The sequence below is a fragment of the Scyliorhinus torazame genome, chromosome 8 (genome assembly GCF_047496885.1).
Source record: "Scyliorhinus torazame isolate Kashiwa2021f chromosome 8, sScyTor2.1, whole genome shotgun sequence".
Classification (NCBI taxonomy): Eukaryota; Metazoa; Chordata; class Chondrichthyes; order Carcharhiniformes; family Scyliorhinidae; genus Scyliorhinus; species Scyliorhinus torazame.
The window spans coordinates 50951315-50974492 of NC_092714.1; the positions used below are offsets into that span (position 1 = coordinate 50951315).

Genomic DNA, 23178 nt, shown 5'->3' on the forward strand with positions numbered 1-23178 from the left:
ATGCATCTTTAGTTTATGCAGCAACCTTTTGTGTGGCACCTTGTCAAAAGCTTTCTGGAAATCCAGATATACCACATCCATTGGCTCCCCGTTATCTACTGCACTGGTAACGTCCTCAAAAAATTCTACCAAATTAGTCAGACACGACCTACCCTTTGTGAACCCATGCTGCGTCTGCCCAATGGGACAATTTCCCTCCAGGTGCCCCGCTATTTCCTCCTTAATGATAGATTCCAGCATTTTCCCTACAACCGAAGTTAAGCTTACCGGCCCATAATTACCCGCTTTCTGCCGACCTCCTTTTTAAAACAGTGGTGTCACGTTTGCTACTTTCCAATCCTCTGGGACTACCCCAGAGTCTAGTGAATTTTGATAATGTATTTAGTTGATAAGATAATGTAACTAATGGGAGGGGATAGAGTACCAGGCATTTTAGCAGAGATTGTTCAGTTGCAAGATGGAAATCAAACCATGAAGCTAGTTTCTGAAGACATAAGCTAGAGATGCATTGTTCTGACAGGATTCAGGTTTACCTCTTCAGCAATATGCCTGGGTTTGCCAACTGCATTTTAAAAGTGGATTGAGAGGTGAGATGGCTTTGTTGTTTGACTGGGAATAAAGATATCAGTAAAGGGTTATTGTGTCACTGTGTGGGTTAGAATTGTTTATGGGGTAATTGTAAGCTATTTTCTTGTATGATGTTAAAGATATTTTAATACTGTGTTACTAACAAAGTTTGTGTTAATATACCATATCCATTCCCCTCTTTTGTGTGAAATCACTCCTGGAGCGAGGTATCCTTTAATCACAGTCCTACAAAATTAAAATAAAATATTGAGTCTTGTGTTCAGCATCGTAGCTACTGTTGGGGTCTGGCCCGGGATAGTAATAAAATGTTACCAATTGCTTTCTTAGCTGCATTGTCACAATTAAAGATTTGTGACTGTGCGAACGCCCTCGTGTTCATGAACTCCCTCAAAATGTCACCATTTAGCTAATACTGTGTCTCAATGTTATCTCTTCCAAATGCACTGCTGTGTATCTAACAGTATCCGCCATGTGCCCACCTCCTCACCAAGCCTATGTTCTCCTGTAAACACTGCCTTCAGTTTGTGGTTTATGGCAAGGTCCTCCCCTTTTCAACGAGGCCTCCAGTGACCTTAAAACGTTTTCTATATTCTCCTCGAGATTGGGGGCAATCCTGACACCGTGAAAAGAAGTTGAGCATTTGACACACAGACGAAGCTGCCAGGGCAGCGAGCCGATTCCACACGATCGTGGCTGCTGCAATGCTGGACGGAGCAATTTGGCTTTGGTGGGAATGCTGGAGTTTGTTCAGCTTGTGCCAGTGTAGCCTTCAAAAGAATTGCACAACCAGACCTGACAACAGGGATCTTCACGAGAGGTAAAAGCAGAAAACGCTGGATGAACTCAGCAGGTCTGGCAAGCATCTGTGGAGAGGGACTCCATGTGACACTTCTGCAGAGCAGCTCTCGGCAGATGCTACCAGACCTGCTGAGTTTATGCAGCATTTTCTGCTCCCCCCCTCCCCGAGGTTTCCAGCATCCGCAGCCTTTTGCTTTAGAGGCTTCGGTCTGTAATAGTGTCCTTCCAATCTGGCACTGAGACCTGGGTCACCTATCAAAGGCACCGCTGGGGACTGGAGAGATGCCCAGCTGCTGTCTCCTGCAGGATGCTCAAGGTCCACTGAAGTCGACGCCGGCTGCATGTTGCCAAATTGCAATTTGAAATTGTACATCCTGTACCCAAACCTAGGTCGTTCTTAACCCCCCCCCCCCTCCCCCTTCTAAAAAAAATCTGTCCAGTTGAGCTACCTCGGTTAAAGCAGAGCCAGCCCAGCAGCGGGATGAGTTCAGGAACGCGGGGGCCACGGGACGGAAGGGCCGGAGATCCCCCGGTGAGCCAGCGCTGAGGGACGGAGGGGCAAGGCGGTGACAAGTTGCTCTCACGTGTTGTTCGATGGAGCGCTCGTAACTTTTGGGACGCCTGTGAATCTCCGCATTGCCCTTCCTGGGCCGCTGACAACAGATGCGCAGAAACAGGATGCAGGCGCCAGTGTGAGTTTAGCCGCAGAGCTGTGTGTGTGTGTGTGTGTGTGGTTGGGGGGTTGTGCAGGACCGGCTGAGCAGTCTGATTGCAATCTGGTTACCATCGAGCTGGTAAGCAAACTGACATAACACATGTCTTTAAATGGCTCTGATATGGTTTTGTTGCAGTGTGTGTGTGTGTGGGGGGGGGGGTAATGAATGATTAACAATTACTGCTGCACGGTTTAAGTGTGTGTGTGGGGGGGGGGTAATGAATGATTAACAATTGCTGCTGCACGGTTTACGTGTGTGTGTGTGGGGGGGGGGGACCAGGGAAGATACTGTCCAACATCCCACCTCCAATTGACATGGACTGGCCCGGGGTGGGGGGGGGGGGGGGGGGGAGAAGTTGCTGCAGCCCGTCAATCACCATCGAAATCCCGCCCTCCGCAGCGCGGACCCGCCGGCTGATTGGCCCGATGGTTGGTTACTTTGGGGGGTGGGCGGGGCCTCCGCAAGCCGATTGGACGCGAGGGTCAAACTAACGGGCCCCGGCTAACCAATGGGCGGCGAGCTGGGGGTTGCGGGCTGGTGGAGGCTGCTGCTGCTGTCAATCATCCCTGCTGCTCCTGGAGGGGGGGGGGGGGGGGGGGTTGGTGAGTGCAGTGCGGCGGAGTGGAGAGGATCAGTGTGCAGGCGGAGAGTGTGAAGAAAATCAGTGTGCTGGAGGAGAGACTGGGGAGGATCAGTGTGCTGGAGGAGAGAGTGGAGAGGATCAGTGTGTTGGAGGAGAGACTGGAGAGGATCTGTGTGCTGGAAGAGAGAGTGGAGAAGGATCAGTGTGTTGGAGGAGAGACTGGAGAGGATCTGTGTGCTGGAAGAGAGGGTGGAGAAGGATCAGTGTGTTGGATGAGAGAGTGAAGAAGGGTCAGTGTGCTGGAGGAGAGAGTGAAGAAGGGTCAGTGTGCTGGAGGAGAGAGTGGAAAGGATCAGTGTGCTGGAGGAGAGAGTGGAGAGAATCAGTGTGCTGGAGGAGAGAGTGGAGAGGATCAGTGTGTTGGACGAGAGAGGAGAGGATCAGTGTTCTGGAGGGGAGAGTGAAGAAGGGTCAATGTGTTGGAGGAGAGAGTGGAGAGGATCAGTGTGCTGGAGGAGAGAGTGAAGAAAATCAGTGTGCTGGAGGAGAGAGTGGAGAAGGGTCAGTGTGCTGGAGGAGAGAGTGCAGAGGATCTGTGTTCTGGAGGAGAGAGTGAGGGTGTGACTGACTGGCACTTTTAAACTGAGGGGCAGATTCCACTGACTGCTTTGATTTGATCTGGAGAATCACTTTCACCCTCCGCCCCCCCATCTCACTGCCCAAGATCGACTCCAGAGTCGCATCACCCCCCTTCCCCCACCCTCGCCCTCTATTTTCAGGATTGAAGTTTTATTATCCAGTCCAAACGGTAGAAATATGACTTGAGTTCTGATGATTTCTTTGGTTGGTCTTCTCCTCGTGAAATACATGAGCAAGTGGAAGAAAAAAACGTGCATCTGTTAAAGCTGGGCTTTTGGTACCTGATGGGATGTATTTGGCCTGTTCACTTCATACATTGGTTGGTGACAGCCTTGCTTCGGCTGTCCATGTTCAATTCAACAAACGTTGATTCATCCATCTGAAAGGATTATGCACCACACCCCCTCCCTAGTTGATTTGAAGTGAGTATCTGCTATTTCTACTGCTAACAGGTTAAATGATTTGTTTCCGTAAGTTGTTTGTGTTTAGTCAACTGTGCTGTCGTCTTCTGCTGGGGAGCCAATTAATTACCTTGCAATGGCTTCTCTTCCCGCACTTACCTCATGCTGGCCCTCGCTGATCTATCCTTGCCCCACCACTCCTGTTTCTCTTCTTCCTGCTGCCCCATGTGTTAAGTCCCATGTGCATGTCGTACCCTGCTGCCTCACTTGAAAAGAGCAAGATAAAAAAGAAATGATGGCCAGACAGATCTAGACTCAGGAAATAGCACAGTGTCTTTAACCAACTCGTTCCTTCTGACTGGGCACTGTTTGGCCTTGGTGTCCTATTTAACCCTGCTGTTATGTTTGTGACTACACAAAGCATTCAACAAAAATAAGTTGGAAGGGATAAGATTTGCAGTGAAAACTGAGACTTCGCTCAGGTTTGGACTGGGCAGTGATCTGAATATTCTTAATGATAACATTTTTGTGAGAGAGAGAGCGAGAGAGAGAAAAGACTATGGTTGCTAGTGCTAATAAAGGATTTTTTCAAATCATTTAAATGTAAAAACATAAGAAATAGGAGCAGGCCATGTGGCCCATCAAGTCTGCCCTGCCATAGCAGTACGTTCATGGCTGACATTTGCTTTCAACTCCACAATAATAATTAGTTTAACAAGTAGGCTTACATTAACGCTGCAATGAAATTACTGTGAAAATCCCCGAGTCGCCACACTCCGGCTTCTGTTCGGTTACACAGAGGGAGAATTCAGAATGGCCAATTCACCTAACAAGCCCATCTTTCAGGACTTGTGGGAGGAAACCGGAGCACCCGGAGGAAGCCCACGCAGACATGGGGAGAACGTGTAGACTCCGCACAGACAGTGACACAAGCTGGGAACAGAACCCGGGTCCCTGGGCGCTGTGAAGCAGCAGTGCTAACCACTGTGCTACCGCACCGCCCTCGATTCCCCAGCTCGTAGAAAGAACCTTTCTTTCAGTCTCTACCCTATAAAGCCCATTCAGAATCTTGCATGTTCCAATGGGATCACCTTTGATTATTCTAAAACTATGAGAGTATGGGTTAATTTATTCAATCTCCCATCATCGGACAAACCTCTCAACACAGGAACTAATCTAGTGAACTTTCGCTGCAAGTACATCATTAAATATGGAAACCAAAACTGCACACAGTACTTCACCAAAGCACTTTACAGGGACTTCTTTATTCCAGTCTTCCAAACACCTTGTAATAAAGGTCAATATGCCATTTGCTTTCCTAATTGCTTACTGTACCTGCTAGCTAACTTTGTGTTCCCTATATAAGTACACCCAAGTCTCTCTGAACATCAACATTTACAAGTTCCACAACGATTTAAAAAAATTCTACTTCTCTATTCTTACAACCAAGGTGAATAGCCTACAAAATGTGTAAGAATCTAAGAATAACGTAGGAAATTGCTTTCGACTCATGTTAATATGAGAGTGAATATATTTCCAAAAAAGTCAAACTGGTAGTTCTTTGTATACAAGAGTTAAGAAAGTTTTAAACAAAAAGGGATATGATTGTTGGTGTATATCACACACTACCAAACAGTGGAGATGAAGTAATGATGAGAAACACATAATTCAGACACATGTATAAGAAAAGAGAGTAATGATACTTGGTCATTTTAGTCATCTCAAAATGGCCTGGAATAAAGTTAATATATGTCGTCAAAGTGGAGGGGGGGGGGGGGGGGGGGGTGGTGTTTATGGAATGCATCCAGTAATCAAACAGACAAATGGAAAGTTGGACAGTAAATACGAAAGTAATATTTAAGTTAGTCCGATCGTATCTGTTTTGCCCACCAGGTCTCAAAAAAGATACACTAGCCTAGAACAAACTAGGTGGCAGATTCACCACACTGAAACCAGGGTTGAAACATTCAGTTATGCATATGGGTTTCACAAACTTGATATGTGTTCCTGAGTTTATATGCTTGGGGGTGATTACAGCAAAACAATTTCCTCTGTTAAAAGGAATCCAGAACACGGAGGCATTACCTTAAAATAAGAGAGAGATCATTTCGAAAGCACTTTTCATACAACCGGAAGTCATATCTGAAACTCTCTTCCCTCCAAAGGGGAAATGCTCAAGAGTGGGATTGAATAACTTTTCTTATGCATGAGTATTAAAGGATATGAAACAAAGATGAGAAGTAAATTTGAAGAACAGATCAGCTATGATCTAGCTGAATGGTGGAACAAACTCGAGGAGTTTAAAAGCCTACTCTTTTCCCGTGTTTCTCTGTTGCTTTGCAACTTTCTCACCAGAAAATGAAAGAAGCAATGTATGATTCATTTCTGGAAAGTAAATGAGGCAAATAACTGAGTAAGAACTCGTGGTCACGACATTATTTGCTAGTTTTCTGAGAGTAGAAGAGAATGATGAGTTAAAGGTTAGTACTGGACTGAAAAAATATTGCATTAATATACTGTGTTTAACATAGTAAACTGACCTAAGGTGCTTCGCAGAAGTGTTGTCAAACAGAATTTGATACGGAGACATATAAGACGATATTAGGGCAATGACCAAAAGCTTGATCAAAGGTAGGTTTTGAGGAGCATCTTAAAAGAGAGGTGGAGAGGTTTATAGAGGGGATTCCAGGGTTAGGGCCACGGCAGCTCAACGCACAGCCACTAATGGTGCAACGATTAACATTGGGATTGCCTGAGAGGCCAGAATTGGAGGAACAGAGATCTCAGGCAGTTGTATGGCAGGAGGAGATTATAGAGATGTGGTGGGGTGTGTGTGTGTGTGTGTGGGGGGGGGGGGGGGGGGGGTGAAATGGGTGAAAGGATTTGGAAACAATAGTGAAAATTGAGAATAGTGGTAAATTTGAGAACAGTGGTGGACTGGAAGCCAATGTGTGTTAGCGAGTAATGGAGTGATGGTTGAACAAGACTTGGCATGAGTTATGGTGTAGTTCGCAGAGTTTAGGATGACCTCAAACCTTCGGAAGATGGGAGGCTGGCCAGGAGAGCATTGGGATGGAATGGTTAGAGGAAGTAAAAGCATGCCTGAGGTTTTCAAGTGAATGAAGATGGGGCAGAGACGGGCAGTGTTATGGAGGCACAAGTACATGGTCTTGGTATTGAGAGTGCATGTGTACACTAAAAGGATGTCACGATTATGAACTATCTGGTTCAACATAAGACAATTGCCTGGAGTGAAATGGGAATGCTTGTGGGAAACAAAGACATTGAGCAGATTTTCCGACCTCTCTAAACCCCCCCCCCCCCCCCCCATGCGGCGTGTTTTCCGGCAGCAGAGGGGTCTTGCCATTGGCTGACGGTGGGATCTTCTGGTGCTGTTGGTCTATGGCGTTTTGCATTGTTTGTCAACCGTGCTGCTGGGGAACCTGCTGTGGGGGGGGGGGGGTCACCACCAGGGGGACCAGAAGATTCCACTGGCAGGAAGGGCCAGAAACTTCAGCCAATGGTCTCTTTGGTCTCCCAGTGTTTAATTGGAGAAAGGTGGTTCCCATCCAGCACTGAGAAACACAGTACTCACAGCCTTTCTGGAGAAAACACGGGAGAGAGGGAGAGTATTTGTCCCTGTGCTTCCAGGCGGCAAATACTAGTGAGCCATTTAGTTCTGTGGTTTTTATGTACACAGTTTGATTAACAGTTTTAACTGGTTATTAAAGGATTATCTGGCTTTGATGTATGAAATGAAATGAAAATCGCTTACTGTCACAAGTAGGCTTCAAATGAAGTTACTGTGAAAAGCCCCTAGTCGCCACATTCTGGTGTCTGTACGGTGAGGCTGGTACAGGAATTGAACCGTGCTGCTGGCCTGCCTTAGTCTGCTTTCAAAGCCAGCGATTTAGCCCTGTGCTAAACCAGCCCCAGATTTAGTTTCTAAACAGATGTTTGTTTGGTTCTGTGTTTGAAGGCCAGCTCTGTTTGAATGTTAGAGATTTAGTTTTTGTCCATTTAATTTCCCTTTGCTCCTAGGCACCTGAGATCTGTACATAATGGATATTGGGTGAGTGGTTATGGAGAAATCATGGGGGTCTTGAGAGGAGGCATGGAGGAAGAGTAGGGGGATGAAAGCAAGGGGCATAAGAACGATGTGGAGAACTGGACTTTGTAACTAAACTACACCAACTCAGGAGTCGCAAAACCCACCTTTATCCTACAAACACCCCTTTGAGACAAAAATATAGCAGGAATCGGGGGAGGAAGTGGGTGCAGATTTCTCAAGTCGGGAATTGGACTGACTCACGTTTTACAAGCCGAACATGAAAATCCAGCCCAATACCTCCAATAGCTAGCAGTACTGGAGGACGTCTTGTCAAGTTAAATCCTGCATTTTTCTTAATAAAGTTTTCTTTTTATTTCAGCTAGGTTCTAATGTTCGGGACAGATAAATGAGAACTTAGACCAAAAGAATCGAATCAGAAGAAGCCAGCATGGATTTGTAATGGGTAAGTCATGCACAATGAACCTAGTTACATTTTTTAAGTGAGTGACTAAGCTAGATAAGAAGTGTCCCTAGATGTTTTAAAGAACATAACAGTTTGCATTTGTGTAGCACCTTTTGATGTAATAAAACATTGCAAGGTGCTTTCCAAGGAATCTTATGTGGCAAAATTTAACATCTTCTGCATAAATGATATCAGGGCAAAGATATTAGGGCAAAGCAATCAAAATCTTGTCCAACAGCTGGATTTTAAGGTGTGTTTTAAAGAAGGAAAGCAAGGTAGCAGGGTAGAGAGATTAACGGAGGGAATTCCAGAACTTAAAGCAGTGGCACCTGAAGTCATGGCCATCAACAGCGGAGCAATAGACATGAAAGATGTTCAAGAGGTCATAATTAAAGGAGTGAGGATACCTCCGAGGATTCTAGTGCTGGAGGAGATGAGAAGTAGGAAGGGCACAGCCATGTAGAAATTTGAAAGCAAGGATCCAAAGGTAGAATTTGAGCTGTTGTTTAACTGGGCCAGTGCGCTGTCAATTCCAGCCCCATCTGACCCTGAGCCAGTGAATTAACCAAGAATTCTTACAAAATAGCTAAAGTCTTTGGCCCTTGGCTGCCCAATAATTACAGTCACCAGGATTGTAAATGTACAAATTACTTTTTATTAATAACAAGAACTATAATGAAATGTGCAGTAAGTACAACTGGTTAATTATTATCTGACACCTAATTCCCCAATTCAACTTGCCCCCGCCCTCATGTATAGACACGCATACGCATACACACAAGACAGACAAACACAGAGGAGGAAAGGGGTAAAAATCATAAGTAAAAGGGGGAAAAAAAGAGTCTTTATTTCAGATGGTGTTTTATTTAGCACCTTACTCCCCCGTACTCCACTTCAAGGGTGCGTTTCTCCCCTACCGGTGGATCGGGCCGAACTGGCACCGAGGAGTGGCGAGAACCACTCCGGTGTCGGGCCGCCCGGAAGGTGTGGAATCCTCTGCACCTTCAGGGGCTAGACCACGCCGGCGCCACGCCAACCTCGCCGGTGCCGCGCCGGTCAGCACGAAGGGCTTGGCGCCGCGCCAACGGCGCCGAAGGGCCTCTGCTGGCCGGCACAAGTTGGTGCATGCATGGCGACTAGGAGATTTTCACAGTAACTTTATTGCAGTGTTAATGTAAGCCTACTTGTGACACTAATAAAGATTATTATTAAATCATTCCACTGGGACAGGATACAATCTCCAACTGCTACTGGGCAGAGTCCAGCCTTTTGGGCCAATTCATTGGCCCCCAGCCAATCAATCAAACCAAATCCCATCCCATCTCTCTCTCTCTCTGCTGCCGAAAAGCCTAAAGCTCCTGCTAAGTCTAACAGAGTGTTCTCTCCTGTAACTTCTGAACACCTCATTCTCGCTGCTGCTTGACTCAAAGACACATGTCCATTAATCATCAATGGATCAAAATTCATAATGGCAAAATAAAAGAAAGAGGACATAAAGGAATAAGCAGGAAGGACCATTCTAACTGGGAACCAATTTAGGTCAGCAAGCACTGGGATGATGGGTGAACAGGACTTGGTATAGGTTAGGACAAGGATAGAAGAGTTTGGGATGATTGGATGTAGAACACATCCGGAAGCTGTCCGGAGGAGCATTGGAAATTCAGTCTTGAAGCAATAAAGACATCAATGAGAGTTTCAGCAGCAGTTGGATTGAAGTATTGGCAGAGTCAGGCGGTGTTTACAGAGGTAGCAATAGGTGGTCCTAGTGATGGTTTAGGTATGTGCTGGGAAAGTCATCTGAGACGCAGAGTTGCAAACATTTTGGTTCAACCTCAGACAGTTAACAGGAAGCGAGGGATGGAGTTGGTGTCTTGGGGAAGGAATTTGAATGTGGTTGATAAGTACAGCTACGTAATGTCCTTGAATCTTAACACCGAGTCTGTTGGTGAAGTATCAGTGTAGCAAAGCTTCTGAAAGAGTAGGACAAACCAGACATGCTGGAAGTTGCTGTTCAATGTGCTCCATCGTAATAATGAGTGCTGAAAGCCTCGCTAATGTTCTCAATGCCCTAGACTTTAAGAAAGCATTCAGTAACATTCCATATCATAGACTGCTAACAAAAATGTGAACATATGGAATAGGAAGCAGCAAGAGCACAAACACCAGTAGGAACAGGTGTAGACCATATGGCCCATTGCACTTGCTGTGCCATTCAATATGCTCAAGACTGTTCTTGGGTTTCAACTCCACTTTCCTCGTCGTTTCCATATCCCTTGATACCCTGAGAGACCAAAAATCTGCCTGTCTGAGCCTTAAAAGTTCGATGATGAAGAATCCACAGCCCTCTGCAGCAGAGAATAGCAAAATATTTTCATTTTATTCCTAAATCATCAACCCCCTTATCCAGAGACTGTGCCCTCATGATTTAGCGGAAACAATTTCAGCATTCATCCTATCCTCCTCAGAACCGTGTACATTTCAGTGAGATAGAATCCATAGAATTCCTACATGGCAGAAGGAGGCCATTCACCGACCATTCATCCGAGTCTGCACCGACTCTCCAAAAGAGCACGCTACCTTGGCCCACAACCCGCCCATTCCCCGTGACCTCATGCATTGATCATGATCCACCTAACCTGCACACCTTTAGATTGTGGGAGGAACCCGGAGGAAACCCAGGAAGACACGGGGAGAATGTGCAAACTCCACACAGGCAGTCACCCAAGGACAGAATTGAACCTGTGTCCCTGGCGCTGTGAGGCAGCAGTGCTAACCACGGTGCCACCATGCCGCCTCCCATCTCTTACTTTTCCAAACTTCATCCAGAGAACATTTGCCCCTTTTTTTCACAAACTTGTATTTTATTTAAAAAAATTTTTTTTTCTATTTGCAACATATTGACAGTGGTCTGGAATTGGTTAGGAGTTTCGTTTGGAGGTGGTAGGTTGTGGGTGGGCACTACAATTGGCAGGAGGTGGTCATGCCTGTCAGATGTATATACAGGATGCCCAATTTTCCACTGTTGTTATAAATGACCTGGATGAAGGGAAACAGGCCATATCCTGAGGAAAGCATGTCATATCTTGAGGGAAGCAGGCCATATCCTGAGGAAAGCAGGCCACATCCTGAGGAAAGAGGCCACATCCTGAGGGAAGCAGGCGATATCCTGAGGAAAGTGGCCACATCCTGAGGGAATCAGGCCATATCCTGAGGGAAGCAGGCCACATCCTGAGGAAAGAGGCCACATCCTGAGGGAATCAGGCCACATCCTGAGGGAATCAGGCCACATCCTGAGGAAAGCAGGTACATCCTGAGGAAAGCAGGCCACATCCTGAGGAAAGCAGGCCACATCCTGAGGGAAGAAGCCACATCCTGAGGGAAGCAGGCGATATCCTGAGGAAAGTGGCCACATCCTGAGGGAATCAGGCCATATCCTGAGGGAAGCAGGCCACATCCTGAGGAAAGAGGCCACATCCTGAGGGAATCAGGCCACATCCTGAGGGAAGCAGGCCACATCCTGAGGGAAGCAGGCCACATCCTGAGGGAAGCAGGCCACATCCTGAGGGAAGCAGGCCACTTCCTGAGGGAATCAGGCCACATCCTGAGGGAAGAAAGAGGCCACATCCTGAGCGAAGCAGGCCATATCCCGAGGGAAGCAGGCCATATCCTGAGGAAAGCAGGTCATATCCTGAGAACACCAAATTAGATGGTAGAGTAAACATTATAAATGTGTGCCAGAAGTTGCAAAACACAGGCATTGATTGACTAAGTGAGTGGGCAAAATGTATTTATTTATTTATTTGTTTATGTGTATCGCCGATGAGGCAAGCATTTATTGCCCATCCCTAATTGCCCTTGAATCACTGCAGTCCATGTGGTGTTGGTGCATCCAGTTGGATGGAGGTGGGCACAAGGTGGGGAGATAGTCATGGCTGTCCCAGGTAGGCTATCCTGGGTAATTAGCTGCAATCCAGAAAAGGGTGAATGGCTCAGAGGGTGCCGTGCCCATTGCGAGATAGATGCCATCAGCAGGTGGCACAGAAAGTGGGGAGAGTAAGCACTTGGGCAGTTTTGCAGCATCATCTGCTTGTCATTTTGGGAGCATAAGAACAGGGGGAAAGGCTGCCCAGAACAATTGGAGGGTTGCCCGAGCACAAGGAAGGGAGCATTTAGGAGAACAACGGTCTGATTTTGGGCACATTGGTGATGAAGAGCAACATCCTCTGCAGGAAGGGTGGAACCCCAAACAGGGGAGATGGATGAAGGGCAGGAAGGAATAAATGGCACCTTCTGTATAACACCTTCTGCTGAAGACAGAGCTACCTTGAGATGACTGAGAACCGATGCCGCAAGAGATTGCACCTCTCCAGGGAGATGGTCACAGACATCCTTGACCTCATTGTGGAAGACCTCTCAGCACTAGTTGCCATGCTCTGCCAATAGCCCTCAGAGTCACAGTGGCCTTGAGGTTCTTCCATTCTGACTCCTTCCAAGCATCCAGGCACCAGGGCGCTTCCACCAGAGCTTTCTGCTCATTTGGGATAGGGGATAGAGCAGTCACCGACAGTGAGGTCGGCCTGCGCAGCAGATGTGAGGATCCACCGGCTCCCCCCACCCAGATGACCTGTCACAAGTGAATTATTCTCATCAAACATAATGGACACGATCAAACCAAATCGAAACAGAGTCCCAGGTGTTTCCCGGCGCTTGCAGCACCGAGAAACACCACACTATCGACCAGGACTCTGGTTCGATTAGGGGCCTTAGCGAGGAACTCCGCGACGTGGCCACACATAGTCCCGTTTCCTGCACTGAGGACCTCCGCTCGCTGGAACTCCTCAGTGCAGAAGGAGATCGAGACGCCATTTAAAAATAGCATCTCAATCTCTCGACTCCCGGACCCTGACAAAGCCCCAACTCATCCATAAGGGGGTCCTAGGGACCCCCACACCCCACACAATGTGTGGCAGTGCCAGGACTGGCCCAATCCCCAGCACAGGAAAAATGCCAGCTTGTCAGTGTCCCTGCCAACTGGCAGTGCCAGGATGCCAGGCTAGCAGTGCCAGGGTGCCATCATGGGCAGCAAGCAAGCATTTGGAGGCCTCCGACCCCCTGGGAGACCCCCACAAGTGCCATTCTGTCTGGTCCCCATTTGTGGAGACCATTATTGAACAGCGCTCGCCCAGGTCTTCAAGCCCAAGTGGTTAGGTACCAAAGCTGTGAGCACCTCGGGGAAATGCTTGTTAGTGTTAGACTAGCTGTCTCGCTCTAATATGCAGGTTTGCAAAATAATGATTTTGGATTGTGACGTCTTGCGAGATCTTGTTTAATCTCGCAAGGCGTAGTGAGCCGGGCAGATCCCAGGAGCAGATCTATTGGCCGCGCCGCCTTTTGGGTGCAACTCGGCCAATAGATCGTGCCCAATAATCCTTCCCTCTCATTGACCATTCTCCCACAGGATCTCCCTTGGGGTGTCTCCCAGGCAATTGGAGGCCCCCAAGCGGTCAGCCTCCGGGTAGGGTGGCACCCTTGCACTGCTGTGCCACCTGGGCACCTTGGCACTGCCAGTTTGAACCAAACTTAAAGTCTGTTTTTCTACAGTTTAATATTTCTTCTGATGCACATTCAACTTCTGTGAAAAATACCCCAGTTTCTTCTTAAGTCCCATTTTAACCTTCCTGCAGCAAAACAGCACCAACACCTACACACTGGCGTCAGCAGCCATTTTGAACAGTTTTGTATAATCAGGTGCTGCTAGAACAGGTGTAGTAATCAGCACAACTTCCAAGCTGTCAAATGCAGTCTGCCACCCCTGTATCCTTTCATGTTTTTTCTTCTTCTTTAGCAAACTAGTTAGTAGAGCAAGCACACTTCAGAAATTTGGCACAAATCTTTCATAAGATCCACTCATGGCAAAAATACTGCAGAAATCCTCATTTTGTTACAGGTACTGGGAATTCCACAATTGTTTTTACTTCTGTGTCCTGTGGGGCCACTTGACCAGATCCAACAGTGTGGCCTAAGTATGTGACTTTTGCACATTCACTTTAACTAAATTTATAACCAAATTGGCTACCTATAGTTGCTCAAATAGTTCCTTCAAATATTGTAAATGTTCTGCCCGGGTCGGACTGAATACCACTAAGTCATCAATGGAAATTGCACAGTTGTTCAATCACTTTGTTTGAAGGTCTCTGAAATGTTGCTTGTTCATTTTCCATACCAAAGGGCAGTACTTTACATAGATACAGATCATGCAGCGTAACAAAAGCTGATATCCCTTTTGCACTTTCATGTCATGATATGCAAACATGCACATAATGATATACAGACAGGAAGCTAATGAACACAGAGAACAGGACATGACCAATGAGCAGGCAGGACACTCAGGGGTGGTATCTCACTATAAAAGGCACGAGGCACTCACACTCCGCCTCTTTCCACTGATGAATATCTACAGAGTGAGTCAGGATGTATGTACAGTAACACACCTCCAGCACGTGGCTAAGAGCTAGTCTGGTTCAGTCAGACAGAGTAACCACACTTAGGTTAGCAGAGAGTCGAACTCATAGAGAACTGTGCTAACTGTGCTACTGGTTCAATAAATCAATTGAACTAACTTCAAGGTCTGGAGTATCTTTTGGTCCAAGCTGCATCCAGTTGCAGCCTGTGTTATCCCAGAGTACATAACACATCATGCTACCAGGAGACTGCTTAATCTAGGTGGTTTACCTCAGTCCGTTCCGTGACGACCAGCGAATGTATCCCAGCACCATGGAGAAGATTCAGGCTCCTCACCAGCTCAGGACCTCCGGCAATCTCAGTGCCAACTGGCGGACATTCAAGCAAAAGTTTCTGCTGTACCTCGAAGCATCAGACCTCTGTTGCCTTTCTTACCTGCTATAAATATGGCAATCAATAAGTTTGCCCTTCTTTCTTTAGATATCAATATTATATTGCTCAAGGTCGCCAGGTATCAAATGATACCACCACAAGGTTCAACCGGCTATCGATCAAAGAGCCAAACACCACTTAGTTAGTTCAAGGTCAAGGGTACTTTATTTACACACACAATTAATCATGCAACTTAAACACGACTAGTTAAACTACACCTATCAACTATGACAACGTGTACTTAACTTCAGGCACCCGGCTTAGGTCAGAGGAACAGTGGCCGTTGTTTGAATCTGGATCTACTGGGTCTGGAGAAGTAACTGCTGCTCAGCTGGGCTCATCCGTCTGGTAGCGGGCGTTGAACTTGAACTTGCTTCTGGTGGTGCTGCAATTGGAGGTGGACGTTGCCAGAGCGCCAGGTCCAAGAGAGGTCGAACACATGGCAGTGTCTCTCTTTATCCTTGGGGAGTTTTGCGCTCTTTTGGCCGGTCCTTAGGTTTGGACCCAATTAATTGGGTAGTTCCCGATCACTTTTTGGGATCTGAGCCAATAAAGGGGCGGGTGCCTTGATGGTTGGGCGAACCCTAAGCGGTCATTGACCCTGTTGTTGATGTTTCCTGAGTAAAGGGAGTGGCGCCGAAATGTCTGGGATTGTATCGGTTACTCAAGTATCAGTCCTTTGTATTACGGAGATGGGCCATTAAATGCTAATCGGTTGGGGGTTTCGATGCTGTCTGGGTTCTTTGCTCACAAATATACATTCAGGCTCTAAGCCTGTCTGAATCTTACATTGTCCATATCTCCCGTTAGGCTTTGCGAACGTCCATGTTTCTTGTTGTAAGTGGCCATCCCAGATGGCTACACCTCGTGGGTGCGTCTGATGCAAGGATGATCGCGCTTCTCCTCTCAACAGCGGGTGAACTCTTCAACTCTTTTCACTTCTCCGAAGGCCAGGACAAGACAAAGTTTCAGACCATCCTGGACGTGGACACCAATGAAATCTTCGAGCGCTACATTTTTAAACAGCGCCTACAAGGTAAAGTTGAATCTTTCAACTCCTTCTTAACTAACCTCCACCTGCTAGCGCTGTCCTGCAACTTTGGTGATATTGCTGACTCTATGATCAGAGACAAAATCGTTTTTGGAGTTCACTCTGATCCTCTGAGAGAGCAGCTACTGAAAATCAAGCATATGACCCTGCCAGTCGTGATTGAAACATGCACAGTGCATGAGCACGCCAAAAATCGCTATGCCCAGTACAAATCGGCTGAAAATAAGAAACTTGCCTCCCACGAGGCAGAAAGTGTGCAGGCCATCGCCCGGATGCAGCGCCTCAGCATTGATGAAAGCGGCCATTTCACGCGCTTTTCCCGGGGCCCCACGCATGCGCGATGCGAACGGGATAAGAAAGCGGCCGACATCCGCACTGCGCATGTGCGACGACGCGCGGAGCGTCAGGACGCCGACATCATGATGTGCTCGAACTGCGGCAACGCCCACTTAAATAAACACTGTCCTGCAAGAGGCTGGCTATGTTTAAACTGCAGGAAGCCTGGACATTATGCAGCCTTGTGCAGGTCTGCACCACCAGTCAGGGGCCAGCGCTCCCAATTCCGACGACGGCGCGTTCAGAGTATGCAACAACGATTACAGAATTCTGATCCTGGCAGCACAACGGATCCAGAGGAAGAATGCCTGGACTCCGCCTACTGTGTGGGCATCATTACCAAATGTGAATATGCCACATCCAACTCATCACAAATTCAGTCCATCCTCGCTGTGGATTCTGCGGACGAATGGCGTGCGGTGATGCAGGTCAACCGCTGCTCCATCCAGTTTAAACTGGACACAGGTGCTTCTGCCAACCTCCTCGCACAGGCAGATTTCAAACGCATCAAGAAGCATCCCCAAGGTCCTTCCAGCAGCCTGCAGGCTCCTGGACTACAACGGGAATGCCATCACGACACTGGGATTCTGCCACCTACTCGTCTCTAACCAGAGCACCCATGCACGGTTAAGTTTTGAAATTGTCAAGCCAGACAGGGCATCCCTACTTGGCGCGCACGCCTGCAAGCAGCTGAACCTCGTGCAGCGGGTTTACACAACCACATCCCCCAATGAGGATCTTCAGGCCGGCATTGATGACATCCTCGCTCAGTATCCGGATGTGTTCGACGGGATGGGCACGCTGCCGTATCGATACAAGATTCTACTACGACCTGATGCCAAGCCAGTGGTCCACGCACCACACCGGGTCCCGGCTCCACTGAGGGAGCGCCTGAAGGCACAGCTCAAGGATCTTCAGCAACAGGGCATCATTTCCAAGGTAACCGAACCGACTGACTGGGTCAGCTCGATGGTATGTGTTAGAAAGCCTTCGGGAGACCTGCGCATCTGCATTGATCCCAAGGATCTCAATAAGAATATAATGCGTGAACACTACCCCATCCCTCAGCGGGAGGAACTCACCAGTGAGATGGCACACGCATGTTTTTTCACCAAGTTAGATGCGTCACATGGATTTTGGCAAATCCAGCTGGATGAGTCCAGCAGAAGGCTCTGCACCTTCAACACACCGTTTGGCAGATACTGCTATAATCGCATGCTGTTTGGCATTGTCTCGGCATCGGAGATCTTTCATCGCATCATGGAGCAGATGATGGAGGGCATTGAAGGGGTTCGTGTGTACGTGGACGACATCATCATATGGTCAACGACCCCTGAAGAGCATGTTTCCCGTCTCCAGCAGGTATTCCGCCGTGTCCATGCCAATGGCCTGAAGCTGAACAGGGCCAAATGTTGCTTTGGCATGTCGACACTCAAGTTCCTAGGTGACCAGATCTCTCAGCAGGGCGTGCGCCCGGACACAGACAAGGTCAAGGCCATCGAAGCCATGAAGGTCCCTGAAGACAAGAAGGCTGTGTTGCGCTTCCTGGGCATGGTCAATTTTCTGGGCAAGTTCATCCCAAACCTGGCCTCACACACCACGGCCCTACGAAACCTGGTGAAAAAGTCCACTGCCTTTGAGTGGAAGGCAGCACATCAGGCAGAGTGGCTGGAGCTGAAAGCCAAGCTCACCACTGCACCCATCTTGGCATTTTTCGACCCCGACAGGGAGATAAAGATCTCAACAGATGCGAGCCAGGATGGCATCGATGCGGTGCTGCTTCAACGCGATGACACTTCATCCTGGGCACCGGAGCGTACGCATCGAGGGCCATGACGCCCACCGAAACAAGGTATGCGCGAAGACGGAAGGAATGCCTGAGTCTTCTCACTGGCATTCTCAAGTTTCACGACTATGTCTGCGGCCTGCCGACATTCGCTGTCGAGACGGATCATAGGCCTCTGGTCCACATTATCCACAAGGACCTGAACGACATGACGCCTCGGTTGCAGCGCATCCTCCTCAAACTCAGAAGGTACGATTTTGACTTAGTGTACATGCCTGGCAAGGAGCTCATCATCGCTGATGCATTGTCTCGCCTTGCCTAGTGAACCGCTGGAAATCATCCGGCAGATTGAATCACAGGTGCAGCTGTGTGCTAGCACCCTCCCGGCGTCTGATGAGAAGGTGGTTCATATCCGCGAGGAGACAGCCAAAGACCTCCTCTTGCAGCGTGTCATGCACCACTTCGCCAATGGCTGGTGGAAAGGGCAGTGCCCGTACTTTTATAATGTAAAGGACGACCTGACGGTGATTGATGGTATCCTCCTCAAGCTGGACCGGATTGTCATTCCACTCAATCTCCAGAGCTTGGTGCTCCGCCAAATCCATGAGGGACACCTGGGCATCGAGAAGTGCAGATGCAGAGCCTGGCAGGCTATCTACTGGCCCAGTATTAGCCAGGATATCTCGAACATGGTCCTCAACTGTGCGACCTGTCAACGCTTCCAGCCAGCGCAGAGCAAGGAGACGCTCCAGCAGCATGAGATCGAGACCTCCCCGTGGTCCAAGGTTGGCATCGACCTCTTTCGTGCGAATGGTTGTGACTACATGTTGATTATTGACTATTTCTTCAATTACCCTGAAGTCGTGAAGCTCTCAGACCTCATTTCTCGGACCGTCATCAAGGCCTGTAAGGAGACGTTCTCCAGGCATGGTATCCCCCTCACTATCATGAGTGACAATGGCCCGTGCTTCAACAGCCACGAGTGGTCTATGTTTGCCAAGTCACACCATTTCAAACATGTCACTTCCAGCCCACACTATCCCCAGTCCAATGGGAAGGTGGAAAAAGGGGTGAAACAGCTCATCTGCAAGGCCGCGGATTCTGCTTCTGATATCTACCTCGCGCTGCTTACGACCCCACTGTTCACTGGCATGTCGCCGGCTCAGCTCCTGATGAATAGAGACCTGCGGACGACACTTCCAGCCATACACTTGCCCAACTCGGATCATCTCCCGGTGCTGCAGAAGGTGCAGCAGCTCTGAAACCAGCAAAAGCAGGGCTATGATGCTCATGCCACCGATTTGCCCGTGTTATTCCCGGCGGACACTGTCAGGATCAAGATACCGGATGGTGGCTGGTCTGCTCCAGCTGTCGTTGTTCGACAGGCTGCGCCCCGCTCGTATGCTGTACGTATGGCTGATGCTTCTGTTGTGTGACGGAACAGACGGGCACTGCGCAAAGTTGCCTGCCCGGAACCGCTTTCTTCTCAGTTTTTGTCCGTTGTTTTGCCACCTCCTGATATCTCGAACTACGAGGCCACCAGTCAGGCTTCTATCCCGCCTGTCAAGGCGCCGTCGTCCCCACCACCGGCGGTCGACAAGGATCAGACGCAAGCCCCAGAGACTGGACTTATGAACACTTGTGTTGTTTGTTATGTTCTGTTTTCTCGCATTTGACAGCTGTCTTCACATGTAAATATGTTCACATATGCCACCGTTTGTAAATATGTTAGTCTGTGACACCACATGTATTAACATTTCCTTTTTAAAAAAAAATATATTTTATTCAAGATTTTTGGCCAAACATAACAATACGTAGTGTTTCTTTTACACAACAATAAAGCAATATAAATAACAGTGGCCAGTTTTAAACAAATAAATAAGTAATATATAAACACAAACAAAAACAAAATTAAATGGCAACTGCCTTGTCCAAAATAAATACTCTCCAAAAATACAGTCCAACAATCCAATATACAATTACATATACCAAATATCTATACATATACAATAACATCCCTGAGAGTCCGTCCGATTCCTCCCCCCCTCCCCCCCCCCCCTCCCCCCTGGGTTGCTGCTGTTGTCTACTTCTTTTCCATTCCCTCTATCTTTCTGTGAGGTATTCGATGAACGGTTGCCACCGCCTGGTGAACCCCTGAGCCGAACCCCTTAACACAAACTTAATCCGTTCTAACTTTATAAACCCTGCCATGTCGTTTATCCAGGTCTCCACACCCGGGGGTTTGGCTTCCTTCCACATTAACAATATCCTGCGCCGGGCTACAAGGGACGCAAAGGCCAAGACGTCAGCCTCTCTCGCCTCCTGCACTCCCGGCTCTTCTGCAACCCCAAATATAGCCAACCCCCAGCTTGGTTCGACCCGGACCCCCACCACCTTCAAAAACACCTTTGCCACCCCCACCCAGAACCCCTGTAGTGACGAGCATGACCAGAACATGTGGGTGTGATTCGCTGGGCCTCTCGAGCATCTCGCACACCTGTCCTCTACCCCAAAAAATTTACGAAGCCGTGCTCCAGTCAAATGCGCCCTGTGTAGCACTTTAAATTGTATCAGGCTTAGCCTGGCACACGAGGACGATGAGTTTACCCTACGTAGGGCATCAGCCCACAGCCCCTCCTCAATCTCCTCCCCCAGTTCTTCTTCCCGTTTCCCTTTCAGCTCATCTACCATGATCTCCCCCTCGTCCCTCATCTCCCTGTATATGTCCACCACCTTACCGTCCCCCACCCATGTCTCTGAGATCACTCTATCCTGCACCTCCTGCGTCGGGAGCTGCGGGAATTCCCTCACCTGTTGCCTCGCAAAAGCCCTCAATTGCATATACCGAAATGCATTCCCTTGGGGCAACCCATATTTCTCCATCAGCGCTCCCAGATTCGCAAACGTCCCATCTACAAATAGATCTCTTAGTTGTGCTACCCCAGCTCTTTGCCATGCTCCAAATCCCCCATCCATTCTCCCCGGAACGAACCTATGATTGTTTCTTATCGGGGACCGCACCGAAGCTCCCGTCCTTCCCCTATGCCGTCTCCACTGCCCCCAAATTTTCAATGTAGCCACCACCACCGGGCTTGTGGTGTATTTCTTTGGTGAGAATGGCAACAGCGCCGTCACCATTGCTTGTAGGCTAGTCCCCCTGCAGGACGCCCTCTCCAATCTCTTCCACGCCGCTCACTCCCCTTCTCCCATCCACTTGCTCACCATTGAGATATTGGCGGCCCAGTAGTACTCACTTAGGCTCGGTAGTGCCAGCCCCGCCCTGTCCCTACTACGCTGCAAGAATCCCCGCCTCACTCTCAGGGTCTTCCCAGCCCACACAAAACTCATAATGCTCTTCTCAATTCTTTTGAAAAAAGCCTTCGTGATCACCACCGGGAGGCACTGGAACACAAAAAGGAATCTCGGGAGGACCACCATTTTAACAGCCTGCACCCTACCTGCCAATGACAGGGACACCATGTCCCATCTCTTGAAATCCTCCTCCATCTGTCCCACCAACCGTGTTAAATTAAGCCTATGTAATGTACCCCAATTCTTGGCTATCTGGATCCCCAGGTACCGGAAGTCCCTTGTTACCTTCCTCAACGGTAAATCCTCTATCTCTCTGCTCTGCTCCCCGGATGCACCACACATAACTCACTTTTCCCCATGTTCCGTTTACACCCTGAAAAATTCCCAAACTCCCCAAGTATCCGCATTATCTCTGGCATCCCCTCCGCCGGGTCCGCCACATATAGCAGCAAATCATCCGCATACAGAGATACCCGGTGTTCTTCTTCCCCCCTAAGTACTCCCCTCCACTTCCTGGAACCCCTCAGTGCTATGGCAAGGGGTTCAATCGCCAGTGCAAACAATAACGGGGACAGAGGACATCCCTGCCTCGTCCCTCTATGGAGCCGAAAATAGTCAGACCCCCGTCCATTCGTGACCACGCTCGCCATCGGGGCCCTATACAGCAACTGTACCCACCTGATATACCCGTCCCCAAAGCCAAATCTCCTCAACACCTCCCACAAATAATCCCACTCCACTCTATCAAATGCTTTCTTGGCATCCATCGCCACCACTATCTCCGCTTCCCCCTCTGGTGGGGTCATCATCATTACCCCTAGCAGCCTCCGTATATTTGTATTTAGCTGTCTCCCCTTCACAAACCCAGTTTGGTCCTCATGGACCACCCATAAGACCATAAGACATAGGAGCAGAATTAGGCCACTCGGCCCATCGAGTCTGCTCCGCCATTCAATCATGGCTGATATTTTTGACCCCCGGGACACAATCCTCTATCCTCATTGCCATTACCTTGGCCAGAATCTTAGCATCTACATTCAGGAGGGAAATGGGCCTGTATGACCCGCATTGCAGCGGGTCTTTTTCCTTCTTTAGGAGGAGCGATATCGTTGCCTCTGACATTGTCGGGGGCAGCTGCCCCCTTTCCCTCGCCTCATTAAAGGTTCTCATCAGTAGCGGGGCCAGCAAGTCCAAATATTTCTTATAGAATTCAACTGGGAATCCGTCTGGTCCCTGGGCCTTCCCCGCCTGCATGCTCCCAATCCATTTCACTACTTCCTCCGTCTCAATCTGTGCTCCCAGCCCCACTCTCTCCTGCTCCTCCACCTTAGGAAATTCCAGCTGATCCAGAAAGCACATCATTCTCTCCTTCCCGTCCGAGGGCTGCGCTTCATATAGTCTTTCGTAAAATGCCTTGAACACTCCATTTACTCTCTCCGCTCCCCGCTCCATCTCTCCCTCCTCTATCTCCCTCGCTGCTCCCCTTTTCCTCAGTTGGTGGGCCAGCAACCTACTCGCCTTCTCCCCATATTCGTACTGTACACCCTGTGCCTTCCTCCA

At 48.6% G+C, this 23178-nt stretch overlaps 1 protein-coding gene across 8 annotated transcripts in view; it reads left to right on the plus strand.

Moving 5' to 3' along the window:
• The first annotated feature begins 472 nt into the window (after window positions 1-472).
• The window catches only part of LOC140427838 (NXPE family member 3-like), a 49451-nt gene continuing 26745 nt past the window's right edge, over window positions 473-23178 (plus strand). Inside the window, exons 1-3 of one of the 8 annotated variants that reach the window (XM_072513597.1) lie at window positions 2711-3746; window positions 8156-8239; window positions 14187-14262. The gene's annotated coding sequence lies outside the window, so the exon portion shown is untranslated. The other 7 variants (XM_072513596.1, XM_072513603.1, XM_072513600.1 and 4 more) reach the window with 7 other exon arrangements.